At 36.2% G+C, this 22,895-nt stretch overlaps 1 long non-coding RNA gene across 1 annotated transcript in view; it reads left to right on the top strand.

Annotated features, from left to right (window-relative positions):
• Nucleotides 1–308: 308 nt before the first annotated feature.
• Nucleotides 309–22,895, top strand: part of LOC107000945 (uncharacterized) — a 35,731-nt gene continuing 13,144 nt past the window's right edge. Inside the window, exons 1-2 of the long non-coding RNA XR_001448112.3 lie at nucleotides 309–601; nucleotides 634–892. This is a non-coding gene — a long non-coding RNA (uncharacterized LOC107000945). The remainder of the gene's footprint in view (nucleotides 602–633; nucleotides 893–22,895) is intronic.

Genomic DNA, 22,895 nt, shown 5'->3' with positions numbered 1-22,895 from the left:
ATTTCTATGCATGTATACAGCATGATATATGTAAGTGGTAATTCATTACAATACTTTTTTATGATAGCAATAGACTTGAGAAAACAACAACAAACATCTAGCAGTAGGGGCATATTACATAATTGACTATCTTCCTATTGATAAATATTTTCTTTTCTGTGGTCACTTTTTTCTCCACATAATATGCCCCAGCCTTGTTCTAGAAGGCAAATGACATAAACTGGCCTGTGAACACATGGAATTCTGGGAGTAAGACCCAGATAGAGTCACAAATGGTTGCCCGGAAACTGTCAGAACAGCACTCGCACAACCTCCCTGCTCTCAGGAGAACCTGGCACAGCACGATCACCAACTCAGAGGGAGGCAAGCAACCTTGAGTCAGTTCCCAGGCAGTAATGAGTGTTCAAGGGAGATATAACTCTAAGGAAAAGGATTGAGGTCATGGAATGAGAAGAAACAGATGGAAGAATCATTTGAACCATATCCAGGTCTTTTGAAAATGATGAGACAGAAGAGAAAGAGACAATTGCTTCAGACAATTTTGCTGAGAAATTTGCCTCAGATAAATTTCTAAGATAAGAAAACCCCTAGGCAGGGAGCGGTGGGGGGGCGAGGGGGAGGGGGCAGGCAGAGAAAGAAAAGAAAAGGAAAGAAAGAAAAAAAAAAAGAGCAAATACATTCTTCCTTCTTATCTTCGACTTGCCAGAGTAGCTTTACTAAGATGCTGCCCAATCATTTCTCTCCAGACACTTTTGCCAATTATCTTAACACTATATAGGAACATTTCTGGACTTGATTCATTAATGATTAGAAAGCTCTTAACTAGATGACCAGGCTACAGTCTCACCTGCCAGGCAGTGCAGCTGCAGATCTTGGCTGACCATCCTGTCAGGTGATAGAGAGACTAATACAAAATAAATGCTTTTATAAATTGCAAGTTAATCTTCTGCTGATTGATATTCCTGAGTAGAATTACTAACATAGATTTGGGGAAGAAAAAAAGAGGGAAAGACAAAGATAGGCATTAATTATATTTTTCTATGTGTCAGGCAAAATATCAGCATGTTACTTGTGCTTTCTGTTAATAGTCTCATAAATATTAAAAGTTAGGCATTATTATCCTCCATTTTGCAGGTGAGAAAATTGGGACTTAGAAAAGTTTTTAGACTTACCTATGATCACATAGAGGCAGAGATCAAATTTGAATGTGAAATAGTCTGATTCTGAAGTTCCTGTTCTTTCTAAACACATTCTATTGTCTGTATTTCAAATGTGAAAAACTTGGGTTTTACCCTATTTGCAACCTAACACGTTAGTCTGCCATGGATGCTGGCAGAACACATGAGACTCCTGGGTCAGGGACAAATGACAGTTTATTACTTAAAAATAGCAATAGCTAGGACATATCATTTTTCTTATATCAGTTCCTCAGATCCCAAATATCATAGGTGACATGAAAAGGGGCAGATGACACCTGCACATGCCGTGGGCTCTGTTACAGGAGAACAACACTGAATTTAAGAAATCTAATTGTTTTATAATGTGCAATGGGCATAACTGCCTTTTGCCCTGGAGAAAAACACCTTTTTCCCTATAAGCAGTAAAAAAGACCATCTCTATCTTCCAAGACTGTTTGTTAGAAAAATATCCTTGCAAATATTATCTGGAACAAAGACTATCACTGTTTCTGTTCACAAGGTGCACAGAAGTAAAACAGACCTGTGGAGAATTGTCTCCTAATACTAATCCAATAATCGTATTATAGTATTGCTTAGCATAGACCTTATAACAATTTCTCATACTTTCTAAAGAATATCTGTGCTCTTCCTTTCCAAAATGGTGGTGGAGAAGCAAGCTTGCTTCACTCCCCAGAACAGAAAATCAAAAACAAATATCTATCACCAAGATTATTACCAGTAATATCCCACAACTCAAATGTAAGAATGAGTAAGTTCCTGGGGACGTAGAGAGGTGAATAAATTCAAAAATGTAGAAATCATACCCAGTGTCTTTACAGACCATAGAAAATAAAACTACTAATAATTAATAAGAGGAACCTTATAAACTAGAAAAACACATGGGAATTAAACAACGTGCTCCTGAATAACCTATAGGTCAATGAAGAAATTAAGAATGAAATGTTAAAATATTGAAACAAATCAAAATCAAAACACAACATACTAAAATCTGTAAGATAAAGTAAAATTGGCACTAAGAGTGAAGTCTACAGCAATAAATGCCTACGTTACAAAGTTGAAATATTTCAAATAAACAACCTAATGATGTAACTCGAGGAACCAGAAAAGCAAAAACAAACCAAAACCAAATTAGTACAAGGCAAGAAATAAAGATGACAGCAATAATAAATGAAATCGAGATCATAAAATACAGAAGAGATGTGACACAACAAAAGCACTTTTGCATTTTTTGTTTTTTTTTTGGAGGGTAAAGATAAACAAAACTGAAACTTTTTGCCATATTAAAAACAAACAAACAAACAAACAAACTCAGAAGACCCAAATAAAAGCACAAACAAAAAAGCAAACAACCACAGAAATACAAAGAATCATTAGATATTATTATGGACTTTATGACAAGACATTGTAATTGCTTTATTCTATGTCTTAGGATTTTAGAACATGTATAGTTTGAGCTCTCTATGTAACATTAACTACTTGCACATGGTGTATTTTCCCATTTTATGTGTTATGTTTATTTATGTATCTTTAAAGAGCATAGAATATTTTGAAACATAGAACACTATCAACAGTTTTTCATGATTTCTTCTACTACTTCAGAATAAGCAAGTTATCACATAGCTTGATAAATATTGTAATTTCAGCTGTTTTCTCATAAAATTTACATTTCTGTTAAATGGCTTCTATATCAATCTGGAGTTTCTCATTCTTGTGAGAATAAAGGAATCATCCTTTTCAGGTTCCTCCTCAAATCTTCTCTCCTGTAGCATTAACATGCCTCGTGCCTTGAATCTTTCCTTGTGTAAGTCAGTTTACCATGTAATTTGCTGTAAGCTTCAACATTTGTAATAAAAACTTCAGTCATAAACTCCCAATGAAAGTAGAGTGTGATCATGCTTCATCTCGGTTTGAGATATTGTACTTCTATTCATTTAGAAAATGTCCATTTACATTTTAAAGTCTTTTATTGTCAATTGTTGGTTCTGAACAATACCTAAATTGGACTGATGTTGGGGAAAAGTTGAAGTCTTAGCAACTGATTTATTGGATTCAGCGTAAGGACTCATCTCTGATATTTTTTTTCGTTTTGCCCAAATTCCTATCTAAGGGGTCTGGTGAGTCACAAATTCTCACAAACCATAAATTCTCATCAGAATGAGTTTTATTTAACCCTGTATATCATGACTTACTTTCCAATCTGACTCTGGCATAACAAAGAAAAAAATCAAAATATTTTACCACAAACACGTTTCCCTGCCATATCTTGAAATGGCCCTGCAAAGCTAAGCTTTGTGGGGGAAAATCTGCGTCTGTAAAGAATCTCCATTGACATAGCTAGATCTTTTCCTTCCAGGCCCTCCCAATCCTGAAGAGATTAAGATATTAAGTCTAGTACCTTTTAAAGATCTAAATAGGAGGCCAGGCGTGGTGGCTCATGCCTGTAATCCTAGCACTTTGGGAGCCTGAGGTGGGTGGGGCTTATAAGGTCAGAAGTTTGAGACCAGCCTGGCCAACATGGTGAAACCCTGTCTCTACTGAAAATAGAAAAATTAGCTGGGTTTAGTGATGCACTCCTGTAATCCCAGCTACTCAGGAGGCTGAGGCAGGAGAATTGTTGACAGAGCAAGACTCTGTCTCCAAACAAACAAACAAATATCTAAATAGGAAATATTTGTCATCTACTGTCTCTAAGGGCAGCCACTATAAGACTTCAAAAGGACCTTGGTCTCTCGGTCTCCACAATCTTTTATCCTAACTTGAATATTTCCTTGAGATAGAGTCTCATTCTGTCACCCAGGCTGGAGTGCAGTGCCATGATCTTGGCTTACTACAGCCTCCACTTCCCTAGTTCAGGCAATTCTCATCTCACTCTATCACCTAGGCTGGAGTGCAGTGTCACGATCTTGGCTCACTACAACCTCCACATCCCGAGTTCAAGCAATTCTCCTGTCTCAGTCTCCCAAGTAGCTGGGACTACAGGTGCACACCACCATGCCAGGCTAATTTTTGTATTTTTAGTAGAGATGAGGTTTCACCATGTTGGTCAGGCTGGTCTCAAACTCCTGACCTGAGGTGACCTGCCTCTTCGGCCTCCCAAAGTGCTGGGATTATAGGCATGAGCCATCGTGCCCGACCTGAACATTTCCTTTCTATCGATCCCAGGTCTTCAGACAAACCCAACCAATTGTCAACCAGAAAATGCTTAAGTTTACCTACAGCCTGGAAGCCCCTGCTGTGCGTTGCCCCACCTTTCTGAACCAAACCAATGTATTTCTTAAATGTATTTGATTGATGTCTCATGCCTCCTTAAAATATATAAAACCAACCTGTACCCAACCACCTTGGGCACAAGATCTCAGAACCTCCTGAGGGCTTTGTCATGGGCCATGGTCACTCATATTTGGCTCAAAATAAATCTCTAAAAATATTTTAGAGTTTGACTCTTTTTGTCAACAAGCACAAAAGACATTGAAGGTATTTTGACATCTTCATATGAAAATATAGTGCATTTTAAAATTCGCATCCCTTATCAAGAATTTTGTTAGTATGCCTATAAAGTCTCCATAGGTAGAAACAATATTGAATAGGGTAGACCTCTCTAGTTCATGACTAAACACTTTCTTTCTTACTAGCAATGGTTATAATTATTTTTAATCATTTATAAACTTACCTTAATTTTGCTGATATTCAAAGCTTAAACTTGAGGTTTTTATGGTAAATCATCTTAAATGTCTTGCTATGTTTCAGATGTACTGTTTTCCATATTTCCATTTGTTACAGTATCAGAAATGTAAAAATGCAGTTACTTATAGAGTTGGCATTGAAACCTAGAATTAATCCAATCATATTGGCATTAGTCTAGGCAACTGTCAATCAAAAAGATGGGGAAAATGAGTGGCAGTCACATATTCTGGATATTGTACAGACAGACCTGAGTCAATTATTTGAAAATTTGTTATAGTTATATTAAAAATAACCAAATAAATTTGCAAAGAATCACTTAAGTTTTGCATAAAGAGGCAAATTTTTTTAATGTATGGTTTTAGTTATATATCCATAATATTACATTTTATTTTCTGTGATTATTTAAAATAGTCTTACAAGTGTTAAGGCTATAATTTCCGAATATGTAAAGTTTCAGGATACCATATTTTAGCCACAGATATCTGATTGACTAAATTATTTTGTACTACATAATTTGAGTCTCAGTATATTAAGACTGTGTAAGTAATGATTTTATTAGACGGACGTTAGTAGAACTCGGACTCTAGGAGACACAGGCTTTAACTAAACATGAAATCAATATGAATACCTTGGCTCAAATGACTAATCGATCAATCAGGACAAAAAGCAGTCAAATTAATTTTGTTTGAACTTACTAGAATATTTTTATTAAAAAAATTATTTAGTCAAATTAATTGACCATTTGATGCGAAAGAGTATTTTGTGAATAAAATTGTTTTTGAAAATTTGTTTTACAGGTAGATAAAATGAAATTTAATCACTCAATAGATCTAATAAATATTTGTTCATTTATTTAATCTAATAACAAATATTTGTGATGTTTCAAAGAATTTCTATCTCCAATTGTTATAGAGTAAGTTAAAGGACATGTATATTAATGTGCAAAATATAACAACACTTACAGGATGATGCAGGATGTGATCTATTATTTCAAATTATGTCTACTCACGAATAAATTACAATTTGATTAGAAGGACTCTTGAGAGCCTGGATTTTGGACTGATTATTATTATTATTATTGAGACGGAGTTTTGCTCTTGTTGCCCAGGCTGGAGTACAATGGTGCGATCTTGACTCACCGCAACCTCTGCTTCCCAGGTTCAAGCGGTTTGCCTGCCTCAGCCTTCCCGAGTAGCTGGGATCATAGGCATGCGCCACCATGCCCAGCTAATTTTGTGTTTTTAGTAGAGACAGGGTTTTCTCCATGTTGGTCAGGCTGGTCCCCAGCTCCCAGCCTCAGGTGATCCGCCCGCCTCAGCCTCCCAAAATGCTGGGATTACAGGCATGAACCACCACGCTGACTGATTATTTTAACAGTCTTGCGATATACTATCAAGTTGTTACAATGCTTTATGGAACTTGAACTGTAAGAACTGAACTAAATTCATCCTGAGCCAAGCAATGTTATTAAATCATGTAAGACCTTGCCAGCGCACTGCCTACAATGTCAGGATCAGACAGGATGTTGTAGAGAAGATTAATTTAAACTAAATACAAAACATGTGTAGATGAAAAATAATTATTACAGAGAGATTTCAATAAAATTTTATGGTAGAGCTTAATTAGATGATAAAAATATGGTGACTGAAGTGCTTTGTGCATGAGAAGAGATGAATAGAATCACAACTTGAACTCTTCAATGGTTTAGGGAAAAGATTTCCCCAGGACCAGAAACTTCATAGCAAATGGGTGAAGATAGAGGCCCAAGACCAACTTCCTTCTTTGATTTTATGCTGCACTTACAAAATTTCAAAAATTTCAGATTGTCTATACATCTGCACAGATAGAAATACTCAGGGACTAAAAGATTTTAAAAACGAGTAGTCAGAAATGACTAAAAAACAACTCCAACGCTTATACATACCATAGTGTATGCAAGAACTAGAGAGTTGGCTCTTCTCGCCCTTCTGATTTTAGAAAATGTATAACTTAATTATCCAGCAGCATTGTTGGTTGCTCTCCAGATAATTTTTAAGAATGAAAATACTGAGATGCCAATATTTCATATGTGTAGAAAACTGTTAGTTGTTTCCCAACATTTTTCTGTCTTCCATAATAGAATGATTGTATCTGAACATATGACTGCCCAGCTAGAGGCAATATTTCCCAACCCTCCTTGCACCTGGGCATGCTAATATGACTAAATTCAGAACAATGGAATGTTGAGTTTAATGGTAACTTACTCCTCACTTACTTAAGATGAAATCGATGCCATCCATTTGGTGTCTTCTTCTTTCGTGGGTGAACAGACACGCACACGACCTTTCAAGGGTGGAGAATTGTGGAGGGAGGACTGGGTCTTCACACCTTCTACAGCAGGTCTACTTCACCAGCTCTTGACTGGCTGGACTATCAAATGAAAAAAAAAAATCCAGTTTTATAATACTAAGTTGTAAAAGCAACTTAGCCTTTATTCTAAGGAATACAACCATCCTCATCCTGTATAAGTCTGTGAAATTCTTAATGGAAAGAACCATGATTTATTTACCTGGTCCGGGGCCTGGCTCATAGTAGCTTTCAAAAACTACACATTTGTATTGAATAGGTGAGAGCCTTCTGAAAGGTTACTCCGTTGTTTTTCGTTTTTGTTTTCTCAGTCTACCTCAGTATCACATCAAGAAAAAAAAGGACTTAACATACAATTTGAGGGTAGTAATCATTTTGCTGCTTTCCAGGCTAAATGCCAATTATTTTAACCTTTTCTTGTAAGACTTACTTTTCAGCCCTTTAGTCATTATGTCACTGTCACTTCCTCTGGATGCTGCCTAATTTCTCAGCATTTCTTTAAAATGGAATGATCAAATATGCACATATACTGTATAAGAGTTGTTTAAGTAATGCAAATTAGGATGGAAGAATTATGTTCCAACCCCTACATGTAATACTAAGGCATATTTAACTTAATAGCCTGGTTAATATGGTTAGCTGTTAACTCCAGAACCACAGTAATAATCACATTTACCTAATGATTTACAAAAATGTTCTACTCTAGTTATTTCTTTGCTACTGTATAGCTGTTAACTCCAGAACCACAGTAATAATCACATTTACCTAATGATTTACAAAAATGTTCTACTCTAGTTATTTCTTTGCTACTGTATAGCTGTTAACTCCAGAACCACAGTAATAATCACATTTACCTAATGATTTACAAAAATGTTCTATTCTAGTTATTTCTTTGCTCCTGTAAATTACCAACTTTATTATTAAGACTTATTTGTTGATATTTCTACTCCTTTTGAATCCATTATGTTTTTATGGGACTGTATCATTTTTGTTTACAAATAAAATTATCGAATTTTGATTCATTTAATTAGGTAATCAATAAAAATATCAAATAAAATAGAAATGAGTTCTGCAAACTATCACCTGAATTGCCACTCAGGTTGGTCTAGAATCACTGATAATGACTGATACCTGATCTTGCTGAGTATCATGTAAATCACTTTAGGGATCAAATGTAACTTCATATAGTAAAACTTTATCAAATTGGGCTTTTTTCACCCAATAAAATGTCTAGGAAGGGAATAAGGAAATAAATCAAGATTGGAGTATCCCCTTCACAAGGCCAGACTCCTGTTTTTGTTTTCCTCTGTCATCTTTAGCATGGGTCTATCATCCTAATGGTTTTTAGATAGCTGCCATAAACACAGAAAAGGGTAAAAGGGACATATCAGTATGACTACCATTTTTTTTTGTTGGGGGGGAAGGAGTCTCGCTCTGTCGCCCAGGCTGGAGTTGAGTGGCGCGATCTCGGCTCACTGCAAGCTCCGCCTCTTGGGTTTACGCCATTCTCCTACCTCAGCCTTCCAAGTAGCTGGGACTACAGGCGCCCGCCACCACGCCCGGCTAATTTTTTGTATTTTTTTAGTAGAGACGGGGTTTCACCCTGTTAGCCAGGATGGTCTTGATCTCCTGACCTCATGATCCGCCCGTCTCGGCCTCCCAAAGTGCTGGGATTACAGGCTTGAACCACTGCACCTGGCCATGACTACCATTTTTCATCAGGATAATGGAGATTTTTCCCATAAGCCCCCCATCACCAGTAGATGTCTGCTACCCATGTTACATGGCTACTCATCACTAAAAAGGAGTCCCAGAAGGCAAATACTTGAACTGGGCACAGGGCCACCTAGAACAAATTCGGAATATGTTAGTAAAAAAGAGGGAGACGTTAACTGTCAGTGGACAAGTTTACCATATCTGCTATGTCTTATGCTGGCAGAATCCAGATTATAATTCCTACATTATAGACAAGTATTTGCTAATGGGTAGAAAAAAATGAAATCGATAATTATCTCTTCTCATTATTTGGCATATGTTTTCACTAAACACACTATAACAGTGTTCTAGATTGTAGTGTGATAAGTGTTTGCTGATATATTTAATATTTACATAGAGCCATAAACTCTGAAATTCCTGGTTTTATTCTTTATGAAAAAAGACAGTATTTTCCTTTAATCAGCCCTCTGGGGATACGAGGAGCTTGATGCCAAGAGACATTGAGAAACACAAATGTTTTTAAACTGTCAAGGCCTCCACTCCAAAAAAATATTTTTTTCAAGGTTCCCATCCCTCTCTCCTCAGTGAGAAATTGTTGAGGAGAGGATGGATGTAGATTTGTTGAGTTTTCAATCAGTTGTGTCTATTTAGATAGGCTAGAAATGCCGATTTTGATGCCGAGCACTTTCAGTATGAGACTATTAGAGATTATCTATATATGAATGAGAGAGAGAGAAAGGGAGGGAGAGAAAGGGAGGCAGGGACAGAGAGAGAACGAATAGATAGGTACCACACAGGAATTCTTGAAGAGAGAACAATACAATTTGATGGTGAATATTTTCTATCTTTTGGTGTGGCTATTCAAACTGTTCTGTAATCTAGTGGTTTAAGAGGCAATTTCAATATCTCCTGCACAGTTTTGATTCAGGAGTCCTTTGACAATTTAATAACACGTAAGAAGTGTAAGAACATTCTGGCCGTGTGGCAGGTATAGTGGGAAAAAGTCCTTGCTTTGAGATTAGACATGCCTGGGATTGAATTCTGTATTTCCTATTATTAGATGACACTCACTAAGTCATTAAATCACTCAGTCCCTGCTTCCTTTTCTGGGAATTGGAGTTTTGATATTCTTTTACAGGTTAGGAATTACAATGGTCCTTCTCCATTATTTTCAAACCTCACACTCTACCACAATGATTTATCGGAACTAGGATTTAACAGCAATTATTTCCAACTTTAGCAAAACTTTACCGCAAAGAATTTAGTAAAAGACATCCTTGACATGATTTGCACCCCGGAAAATTGACAATCTTTAGGAATGGTACATAAAAGCTATTATTTTCCATGGTGCTCATCCCTAGAATTATAGATCTGTAGGTACACAGTGGCTTTTGTCATTTTTGAAAGTGTATTGAATGTTTTGCTAAATTTGGTGTACTAAATGTTGAAATGCTGACAGTTAAAAAGATACAAATTGTAATTTCACCTACTCATTGTACTTTCATTGTAAACTCTTTGCCTCACTGATTTGTTTCTGTCTTCTATTTTGCCCCTTTATTTACCATGTACTTTCAGCTCTTAACTGCCTCTGGTTTTATGATATAAGCTTGTACACTACAGTATTTGCAAAGCTTAATGATTAAGTTATTTCAAAATTCTGCAAAGTTTCTATTATAAGGATGGCATCCTTTATTCACATTATCTGGTGGATAATTTTTAAGGTTTTCAGTTCATATTTCACCACAAAAACATTGATGTCATTGTTAAAAATACAACTGCCCAATAGTGTTCCTCAGTTTGTATGGATCATAGTTTTGCACTCAGTTATTTAATATACACCTGTACTGAAACCCTAGGATGTACTTGATATACCTATTTCTTTCATTTTTTATTAATATATATTGATGTATGTGTTTTGGGGTGCATGTGGTAACTTGATACATTCAAATATGTGCAAAGATCAAATAAGAGTGATTGGGATATTCATCACCTTAAATATTTATCTTTTCTTTATGCTAGGAGCATTCAAATTGTTCTCTCCTATTTTTTAAGTGTAGAATAGATATTAACTAGAGTCACCCTACTCATCTCTCAAATACTAGGTCTTGTTTTTTTCCATAACCTCGTTAATTGACCTTTATTTATACCCTCACTTACCCTTCCTGTTCTCTGGTAACAAAAATCCACTATCTTCATGAGATCCACTCTTTTAGCCAACATATTAAATGAGAGCATGCTGTGTTTGGCTATGATCATTTAGCATAAATAACCTCTAGTTCCATCCATGTTGCTGAAAATGACAGAATTTTATTCTTTTTTAGTGGCTGAGTAATATTCTATTCTCATTCTCTGTGTGTATATGTCTGTCTCTCTCTCTCCCTGTGTGTGTGTGTGTGTGTGTTTGTGTATCACATTTGCTTTGTCCATTTATCCACTGGTGAGCATCTAGGTTGATTCCCTAGCGTGGCTATTGTGAATAGGGCTGTCATAAACATAGGAATTCAGATATTTCTTTGATGTATTGATTTCCCTTCTTTTGGTTGCATACTTGTAGTGGAATTGCTGGATCATGTGGCAGTCCTATTTTTAGTTTTGTAAGGAAATTCCTTACTGTTTTTCATGGTGGCTGTACTTACTTACATTCCCACTAACAACGTAATGAGGGTTCTCCTTTCTCAACAACCTTGCCAGCATCTGCTATTCCCTTTTTGATAAAAGCTGTTCTAACTGGAGTGAGCTATCTCACATTGTGATTTTAATTTGTATTTCTCTGATAATTAGTAATGTCGAGCATCTTATTATATATCTATTAGCCATTTGTATGTCTTTTTTAAATGTCTTTTTAAATCTTTTGCTCATTTAAAAATCAGATTGTTTCTTGGCTATTTAGTTGTTTGTGTTCTTATACATTCTCATAAATTTCTTGCCAGATGGATATATATACAAACTTTTTTTTTCTCCCATTCTGTGGGTTGTCTCTTCATTCTGTTAATTGTTTCCTTTTCCATGCAGAGGGTTTTTCACTTGATTCAATTCCATTTTGTTTTTTATTGTTGCATTTGTTGCCTATGCTTTTAAGGTCTTACACAAAAAACATCTTTGCCCAGACCTATGTCTTGGAACATTTCCCCAAAGTTTTCTTCAAGTAGTTATATAGGTTCAGGTGTCAAATTTAAGCCTGTAATCAATTTTGAGTTTTGCATTTGATGAGAGGTAAGTGTCTATTTTCATTTGTTCTGCAGATGATTAGACAGGTTTCTCAGCATCATTTATTGAAGAGACTTTCTCCATTGTTTGTCTTTGGTGCCTTTGTAAAAAAAAAAATGAATTGGCTGTAAATGTGTGGATTTATATTTGGGTTCTCTATTTTGTTCCATCGATCTGTGTTGTCTGTTTTAATGCCAATACCATGCTGATTTAGTTACTATAGCTTTGTAAGGTGCTTTGAAGTCAGGTAATGTGGTACTTTGTTCTTTTTGCTCAGGGTTGCTTTGACTGTTTGGGATCTTTTGTGGTTCCTATAAATTTTTTTAAAGATTTCTATTTCTGTAAAGAATGTCATTGGTATTTTGACAGGAATTGCATTGCATCTGTAACTTGCTTTGGATGGTACTGTAATTTTAACAATATTAATTATTCCAATCCATGAGCATGGAATACTTTCCATTTTCCTGTGTTCTCTTCAGTTTTTTTCATTATCTTTTATAGTTTTTCTTGTATAGATCTTTCACATCTTTGGTCAAACTGATTTTTTTTTTGAGGTGGAGTTTCGCTCTGTAGCCCAGGCTGGAGTGCAGTGGCACGATCTCGGCTCACTGCAAGCTCTGCCTCCCGGGTTCACACCATTCTCCTGTCTCAGCCTCAGAGTAGCTGGGACTACAGGCACCTGCCGCCATGCCAGGCTAATTTTTTTGGTATTTTTAGTAGAGACAGGGTTTCACCATGTTAGCCAGGATGGTCTCAATCTCTTGACCTCATGATCCGCCCGCCTCAGCCTCCCAAAGTGCTGGGATTACAGATGTGAGCCACCATGTCCAGCCTGGTCAAACTGATTTTAAGTATTTTATACTCCTTTTAGCTACTGTAAATGAGATTGCTTTCTTGATTTCTTTTCCAGATTATAAATCTTAAAAAAATGTAAAAATGCTACTAATTTTTATATATTAACTCTGTATCCTGCAGTTTTACTGAATTTGTTCATCAGTTTTACCGGTTTTTGATGGAGTATTTACATTTTTTAAAATATAGTATCATTTCATCCGCATACAAGCCTATTTTGACTTCTTCCTTTCTAATTTGTATACCTTTTCTTTCTCTTGCCTAATTGCTCTAGCCAGGACTTTCAGTATTACATCGAATAAAAGTGATGAAAATGGCACCCTTGTTTTACAGGAAAGGTGTTCAATTTTACTCACTCAGTAGGATGTTTACTGTTTCTTTTATACCAGATTCTTCAAGGTTTTTATCATAAAGAGTTGTTTAATTTTATCAGATGCCTTTTCCACATCTATTGAAATGATGCTTATTTCTTTGTTCTGTTAATGTGATGTATCATATTCAATGAGTTGCACGTTTCCAACCATCCTTGCCTCCCTGAGATCAATTTCATTTGATTATGGTGAATTGTCTTTTTAGTGTATTGAATTCACTTTGCTAGTATTTTTGTTGAGGATTTTTGCATCTATGTTCATTGGTAACATTGGCCTTTAGTTTTCATTTATTGTTGTGTCCTTGTCTGGTTTTGATATCAGGGTGATGTTGGCCTCATAGAGTAAGTTTGAAAGTATTGCCTCCTCTTCAATTTTTGTGAAGAGTTTGATTAATATTGGTATTAGTTCTTCAAATGTTTGATAGAATTCAACAGCAAAGCTATCAGGTCCTGGGCTCATCTTTGATGGGAGACTTTTTATTTTTATTTATTTTTTTAATTATTTTTTTAAATTTATTTATTATTATACTTTAAGTTGTAGGGTACATGTGCATAACGTGCAGGTTTGTTACATATGTATACTTGTGCCATGTTGGTGTGCTGCACCCATCAACTCGTCATTTACATCAGGTAGAACTCCCAATGCAATCCCTCCCCCCTCCCCCCTCCCCCCTCCCCATGATAGGCCCCTGTGTGTGATGTTCCCCTTCCTGAGTCCAAGTGATCTCATTGTTCAGTTCCTACCTATGAGTGAGAACATGCGGTGTTTGGTTTTCTGTTCTTGTGATAGTTTGCTGAGAATGATGGTTTCCAGCTGCATCCATGTCCCTACAAAGGATGCAAACTCATCCTTTTTGATGGCTGCATAGTATTCCATGGTGTATATGTGCCACATTTTCTTAATCCAGTCTGTCACTGATGGACATTTGGGTTGATTCCAAGTCTTTGCTATTGTGAATAGTGCTGCAATAAACATACGTGTGCATGTGTCTTTATAGCAGCATAATTTATAATCCTTTGGGTATATACCCAGTAATGGGATGGCTGGGTCATATGGTACATCTAGTTCTAGATCCTTGAGGAATCGCCATACTGTTTTCCATAATGGTTGAACTAGTTTACAATCCCACCAACAGTGTAAAAGTGTTCCTATTTCTCCACATCCTCTCCAGCACCTGTTGTTTCCTGACTTTTTAATGATCACCATTCTAACTGGTGTGAGATGGTATCTCATTGTGGTTTTGATTTGCATTTCTCTGATGGCCAGTGATGATGAGCATTTTTTCATGTGTCTGTTGGCTGTATGAATGTCTTCTTTTGAGAAATGTCTGTTCATATCCTTTGCCCACTTTTTGATGGGGTTGTTTGTTTTTTTCTTGTAAATTTGTTTGAGTTCTTTGTAGGTTCTGGATATTAGTCCTTTGTCAGATGAGTAGATTGCAAAAATTTTCTCCCATTCTGTAGGTTGCCTGTTCACTCTGATGGTAGTTTCTTTTGCTGTGCAGAAGCTCTTTAATTTAATGAGATCCCATTTGTCAATTTTGGCTTTTGCTGCTGTTGCTTTTGGTGTTTTAGACATGAAGTCTTTGCCCATGCCTATGTCCTGAATGGTACTACCTAGGTTTTCCTCTAGGGTTTTTATGGTATTAGGTCTAACATTTAAGTCTCTAATCCATCTTGAATTAATTTTCGTATAAGGAGTAAGGAAAGGATCCAGTTTCAGCTTTCTACTTATGGCTAGCCAATTTTCCCAGCACCATTTATTAAATAGGGAATCCTTTCCCCATTTCTTGTTTCTCTCAGGTTTGTCAAAGATCAGATGGCTGTAGATGTGTGGTGGTATTTCTGAGGACTCTGTTCTGTTCCATTGGTCTATATCTCTGTTTTGGTACCAGTACCATGCTGTTTTGGTTACTGTAGCCTTGTAGTATAGTTTGAAGTCAGGTAGCGTGATGCCTCTAGCTTTGTTCTTTTGACTTAGGATTGTCTTGGAGATGCGGGCTCTTTTTTGGTTCCATATGAACTTTAAAGCAGTTTTTTCCAATTCTGTGAAGAAACTCATTGGTAGCTTGATGGGGATGGCATTGAATCTATAAATTACCTTGGGCAGTATGGCCATTTTCACGATATTGATTCTTCCTATCCATGAGCATGGTATGTTCTTCCATTTGTTTGTGTCCTCTTTGATTTCACTGAGCAGTGGTTTGTAGTTCTCCTTGAAGAGGTCCTTTACATCCCTTGTCAGTTGGATTCCTAGGTATTTTATTCTCTTTGAAGCAATTGTGAATGGAAGTTCATTCCTGATTTGGCTCTCTGTTTGTCTGTTACTGGTGTATAAGAATGCTTGTGATTTTTGCACATTAATGTTGTATCCTGAGACTCTGCTGAAGTTGCTTATCAGCTTAAGGAGATTTTGGGCTGAGACAATGGGGTTTTCTAAATATACAATCATGTCATCTGCAAACAGGGACAGTTTGACTTCTTTTCCTAACTGAATACCCTTGATTTCTTTCTCTTGCCTAATGATAGAATTCAACAGCAAAGCTATCAGGTCCTGGGCTCATCTTTGATGGGAGACTTTTTATTAAGGCTTAAATGTCATTACTAATTATTGGTTTGTTGAGGTTTTCTATTTCTGCATGATTCAATCTTGATAGGCTGTATGTGTCCAGGAATTAATCCATTTCTTCTAGTTTTTCCAATGTGCTGATATATCCTTGTTCATAATAGTCTGTAATAATTTATGTCTTTTTGTCTGATTTTGAGTCTTCTGTTAGTCTAAGTAAAGGTTTGTCAATTTTATCTTTACCAAAAAAAACCCAACTTTTTGTCATGTTGATCTTCTGTATTTTTTGTAGTCTCAATTTTATTTTTGCTTAACTCTTTATTATTTCTTGATTTCTACTAATTTTAAACAGTTTTTTGTTTTTGTAGTTTCTTGAGGTGTATGACTCAGTTGTTTATCTGAAGCATTTTAACTTTTGTAATATAGGCATTTATTGTTTTAGACTTCCTTCTAATATTACTTTTGCTTTATCCCATAGATTTTGGTATGCTGTATTTCAATTTTCATTTGTTTCAGTAAGTGTTTAATATTCTTATTTTCTTCATTGATATATTGGTAATTTGGCAGTATATTGTTTAATTTTTATGTGTTTGTATAGTTTGTGAGGTTCAACTCGTTATTACTTGTTTTATTCCATTGAGGTTACAAAAATACTTGATATGATTTCTACTTTTAAAAAAATTGAGACTCATTTTATGGCCTAATATTCGGTCTGCTCTTAAGAATATTCCATATGGTGATACCAAAAAATGTGTTTTCTGCAGAAATTGGGTGAAATGTTCTGTAAATGTCAGGTAGGCCTATTTGGCCTAGTATACTGTTTAACTCTGATGTTTCTTTGCTGATTTTTCTGATTGAATGACCTATCCATTACTGAGAGTAGAGTGTTGAAGTTCCCGATTACTATAGTACAGCCTATCCCTTAGATCTATTAATGTTTACTTTATATACATGGGAACTCTAGTATTATGTGCATAGATAATTGCTGTATCCTCTTGCTGAATTAACCCCTTTATCATTATATAACGATCTTTCTATTTTTTTAATAGTCTTTGATTTGTAGTCAATTTTATCTTATATAAGTATAGCAACTCCCACTCTTTTCTGGTTTCTACTCACATCAGATACCTTTTTACGTCCTTTGACTTTCAGTCTATGTGTGTCTTTAAAGTGAGATAGGTTTCTTATAGGCAGCATGTAGCTGAGACTTTTTTATCCATTCAGCCACTCTATTGCTTAGTTGGATATTTGAGCCTGTTTACATTCAGTTTTACTACTGCCATTTTGTTGCTTGTTTTCTGATCATTTTGTAAATTTTTTTCCTTTCTTACCATCTTCCTTTGTGGTTAGGTGATTTTTCTGGTAGTATGTTTTATTTTGTTGCTTTTTACATTTTTAGTCTATCAATTATTAGTTTTCTCATTGTTTTAACAAAAAAGCTTACAAAAGTCATTTTACAGTTATAAAAAGTTATTTTAAAGAGATGACAACTTACCTTAGATCACAAAAAAATGGAACCAAAGAAAAAAACTAAAAATAAAACAGTACATTTTAGTAGTTTTATACCCTTTCCATTTTTTGTTTCATCAATTTCCATATTTTTATATTACCTATTTTTAATAGGCTGCTGTAACTAATATTTTTATAGATTCATCTTTTAGGCTTTATATTAGAGTCATGAGTGCCTTGCCTACCACAATTACAGTATTAGATTATTCTCAACATTATCTTTTACTTAATTTTACCAGTTTTATACCTTCAAAGGTATTCTTTTTGTGTATTAATTTTTGTTCTCTCTCAGATTGAAAAAATACCTTTATCATTTCTTGTAAGACACGTCTGGTGGTGGTGAATTCACTCAGCATTTCTTTGTCTGGAAAAGACTTTATCTGTCCTTTTTATTTTAAATAGCTTTGCTGGATACAGAATTCTTGAATGGTAGTTTTTTTTTCTTTCAGTACTTTGAAAATATCATCCTACTTTCTCCTGGACTGTATGGTTTCCCTTGAGATGTCTATTGCCAGATGAATTGGAGCTCATTTTTATGTTATGTAGTTCTTTTCTCTTGCTGCGTTCTTAGAATCTTCTCTTTGTTTGACCTTCGAGAGTTTGATTATTATATGCTTTGTGGTAGTCTTATTTGGATCAGATGTTTGGTATTCTCTGACTTTCCTGTACCTGGGTATTCATATCATACTCACGTTTTGAAAGGTTTTTATTATTTCTTTTAATAAGTTTTCTACCCCTTTTCTTCCTCATCTGTCTCTTAAATGCCAATAATTTTTAGATTTTGTCTTTTGAGGTAATTTTCTGTTTTTTAGGTGGTCTTTGTTCTTTTTCATTTTTTTCTTTTTTCTCTTTGATGGTATTTTCGAATAATCTGTTTTCAAGCTCACTTTTTTTCCTCTGTTTGATTCAACTAGCTGATGAGAGACACCAATAAATTTTTCAGTTCAGCAAATATATTTATCAGTCTCAAAATTTCTTTTTCATGATTTCAATTTATTTGTTAAATATCTTTGGTAAATTTTTGAATTGCTTTTCTGTGTTATCATGGATATCACTTTGTTCCTTAAAACTGTTATTTTGAATTCTTGTACAGGAGCTCACATATCATTGTCTCATTAGAGTCAGTCACTGGTTCCTAGTTTTGTCCATTTGGGGAGGCCATGGTTCCCTACTGTTGTTTCTTGTGGATATACATCTACGTATATGTATGAAATAATTAGTTATTTACTCCAGTCTTCTCTCTGTGGCTTGGTTTTTTACTGATTATGTTTGCTTAGAGATTCTTTGTAATTTACCTGTTGAATTTTTTTCTCCCCTACTAGGGAACTGCTTTTTTTTTTTTGGCACCAGACGGCATCTAAGCCCAGGTTTGCCTCTGTTGCTGCCTGTCCTGAATGAAGGTGGTTACAAAGAGAACAGTCCATCAGTGTGGGAAGGCCGGCTAGGGGACTGTACTCATAGGACCCGTAGGATATACGTCTTACATTGTTCTGCTGAACCAACACTCTGATCTGGTGTCTCTTTCAGCCAAGTTACATAGTAATTTCTAGATCTTGGAATGATAGTCCCACCTTTCCTCTTGGCCTCTGATTGTCTTCAGGAATATGTCTCCCTTTGTGATGCTTCCTATGGAACTGAGGCAGAGACAGGTCTTCTGCCGCCTTGTAACCCAAGATAGTGAGCAAGCTCATTCTCCATCTCAATCTCACATTTTCCAGTGTAGAAATCATGAGTCAGGTGTCAGTTCTCTATTTGCTTGGTGCTGGACAGATTAGAAGGAGATACATCCTAGATATGAAGTCTGATTCTCTTACCATTTGTTCAGAATATTTTCACTTCTCTGCAGCTCCAGGAACTGACTAATCCTCATATGTGAGTTCTAGAATATCCCTGGTGATAATCTTGGCATTGTGTATTTCTTTTCTGTTTTCCATGTGGGGGAGTGAGGCCAGCTTGCTTCTACACTGCCATTTTGGAATCAGAAATTCTCTATAGCTATTTCATAATTAAAAGCATAGTTTAAAGAATTAACAACCCTTGCAATATTCTTCTTAACTCCTGTAAAATAACAGAGCCTCAGAGATGAAAACCTATGATCTTTCCAGTGAGAAACAGAAGGATTAACTCAAATTTTATCTGAAGGCTAAGGAATGAGGTTGCACCCTGAATATTTCTAGCCATATTGGAAGCCATAATGGCTCACATAGTTTGGGAAATGTGGCTCTCTATAATGTCTCTGAAGACAGCAACAATGCTATATTCCTCTGATATGCCCTCAGGTTGCCTGTATTAGTTTGCTCAGGCTGCTGTAACTGAATATGACAGACTTTGTGGCCTAAATAACATACTTTTCCCCACAGTGAAAAAATTCCAAAATCAAGTTGTTGGCAGTTATGTAATTTATCTGTTGAATTTCTTTTTTTCTTTCTTTTTTCTTTGAAGTTTCTCTTTTTGGCTTGCATGTCACTGTCTGCTGGCCTATGACCTCTCATGGCTTTTATTCTATGTACTCACATCTTTCGTGTCTCTTCTTCTTATAGGGACAACAGCTAAATTGAATTAGGACCCTACCCTTATAACTACACTTAACCTTAATTATCTCTTTAAAGGTCATATCTCCAAAAGCAGTCACATTGAGGGGTAGGGATTCAACATATGAATTAGGAGTGACACAATGTAGTTCATGAGAATGTCTGTGCTAGCCATAGTACAGGGAAATACGTCTCCTTTGTAGTTCCCAACTCCAACACCTCAACATACTTCATTCATGAAGGATCAAAAATTTATATCTCTACGGTAGCTATTAATGCATATTGCATGGAAGGGGATGTACAGTAATGGTACAACTCGTCCTCTGTACGTACTTAACTAGAAAAACCTCTTTTCCAATTAGGGTTTCAACAGATACTTTCATTCTGAATTATAAATAATTCTATTATTATGCTACTTATATTATTATTCTGTTTTATTACTTTATTTTTAGCCATAGTAAGAAAGATCAGTCAGGCACAGGACACATATTTGCATGCAGCAAATGTGTTTTGAATGACATTGCTATGTGCTAACTACAGCAAACAGTCATAATTAAATGACATTCAACCCATGTATTCAAGATACTTACATTTTAATAGCTCTTAAATATCTATTAATATTTTTAAAGAGAAGAGAAAATGTATTTTTTTTTGTTATTTGAAAAAAGGGACTAAGGGGATAGAGGAGAATGGGGGTTGGTAACTAATTGGTTCAAAGTTTCTTTGGAGAAGGATGAAAGTTCTGTAGTTAAATAGTGGTAATGGTTTCACACTTCTGTGAAATAAAACGTTGAATTGTATACTTAGAAAGAGTTAATCTTACCGCATCTATATTATATTTCAACAACTGTTATTGAAACAGAGAGTGACTAAAGAGATCCCCTATCTTGGTCTTCTCTTCATGGATGGTTTAAGCACTTCCAAACCACAACTAGAGGAATTTCTGTTTCCTCTGAATTTCACTACACTGAGTTGAAGTTTATGAAAATACAATTGAAAGAGTGATGGTGCACTAGGGATTTATTCTATAGCTATTAGGGGGCAATACTGTATAACAGTTAACTTAAATTTAAGAATTAGGATGCCTTATGTTAAAATTCTGGCTCTACCATTTGCTGGTTGTATAAAACATGGCACGCTATTTAACCTCACACATTTATGCACAAAAAATTTAGGCTAAGTATACTTATTAGCCTCATTTCACATATGAAGAATCAGGCTTGATCAAGGTCACATGGCAACTGCCAGAAATGTTGACAGTGGAAAGAAATAAAATATAGTCAGTAAGAGAATAATCTGCAATGCAATAAAATATGACTTAAAATCTTCAAATTTGGGTTCTATGACTTACTCTATGACTTTTGGCAGATTATTTAATGTCTTTAGTCTTCTGCTTTCTTACATATAAGATGGTGTTTCAGGTACCTGTTGCTACATAACAATCCATCCCAAAACTTGAAGGCTTAAAATGTGTTATTATTGTCTTTCCTGCCTCTGCAGGATGAGTGGGCACAGCTGGGCAGTTTTCTTTTGGGGTCTCTTATGCTACTGCAGTTAGGTGCTGGCTGGAGCTGCAGTCATCTGAAGACTCACTTAGGCTGGATTTCCAAGATGGCTGGCAGCTGCTGGCTGTAGGCAGGAGAGTCAGCTAGAACTGTCAACTATGGCCACTTTGTGTGGCTTAGGTTCTTGAAGCATTATGACTGGGTTCCAAGAGGGAGCTTCTCAAACAGGAGTGTTCCCAGAGGTCCGAATGGAAGCAATAATGTTTCTTATAAACTAACTTTGGAAGTCCCTGAATGTTACTTCTGCTGTATTTTATTACCCAAGCAGGTTACTCAGGATAATCTAGATTTAATGGAAGGGGAATTATAAGCTACCTGGATGTGCTTTGGTCAAGGAAGAGACTGAGGCGGATATTCAGGTCTGCATGACTCAGTGAGTTTGACACGCAGATGCACACCTTCATTTGTTATATAACCTGTTTGTGTAAGTTCATACTTGGCTCTGAGCCACTATGGTCTGTAAAAGGTATAATTGCCCTGTTGACACTGTGCACAAGAGACATGGCTCTTGGGGCTCAGCTCGGCTCAACGTGGCTCTTCCGGCAGGTGCTGGTACCCAGAGAGAGAGAGTCAAAGAGAGCTAAAGAGGAGGGACCCAGGACACAGCTTGGCTTCCTAGTGCCCAGAGAAAGAGTTAAGCTGCTGACCCTGAAGGCAGGGGAGAGCCAGCCATGCAACTTCAGGCATGTGGGCAGCAGGAGCCTCAGAGCCAGAACAAATAGCCAAGATAAAGCTGGACAGTGTAAGAGAAGTTGCTCATAAGAGAGCTATCTTTCACCTGCCTACAACACCCGCCACCCTGCTCTGCTCTCAAGTGTTCTTTCCGATCATCCACCCACTCCACTCCCCTCAGACTTCAGCATGGGCTGGACCCGGAGCCCGGGATCTGACAGGAATTAGATCCCATTTCTTCAGGTAATGATCTGTATGCACATACCAATAGAGAAGGACTTGGTAGTTACCATTTTGCAAATTAATAACCATAGTCTGCCCTTCCACTGGCCGCTGTAATCACATTCTCCCCATGTGCAAAATATACTCACCCTCTTTCCAAGAGCCTCAAAATCTCATCATGTTATGGCATTGGCTTGAAGTCCACAATCTCTCTGGTGAATCAGCCCCTCATACAGATGGGGCTCCTCGGGTGAAATTCCACAATGCAGTTCCACAAACGCAGTTTGACTGAATCTGAAGACATACAAACCAAAAAGTTTTCTTGTTATCTGTCCCCTACACACCCAATATACAAAGGTGAGGTAAGCGTAGGGTAATGGCAAAATAACTCACATCCAAAAAGAGAAAGGATGAAAAAAAAGCCCTGGATCATCACTGATCCACAATAGCTAACAC

Source organism: Macaca mulatta, chromosome 11 (genome assembly GCF_049350105.2).
Source record: "Macaca mulatta isolate MMU2019108-1 chromosome 11, T2T-MMU8v2.0, whole genome shotgun sequence".
NCBI classification, from domain to species: domain Eukaryota; kingdom Metazoa; phylum Chordata; class Mammalia; order Primates; family Cercopithecidae; genus Macaca; species Macaca mulatta.
Note: the sequence above shows the minus strand (reverse complement) of the source record. Positions and strands in the feature narration are given on the sequence as shown.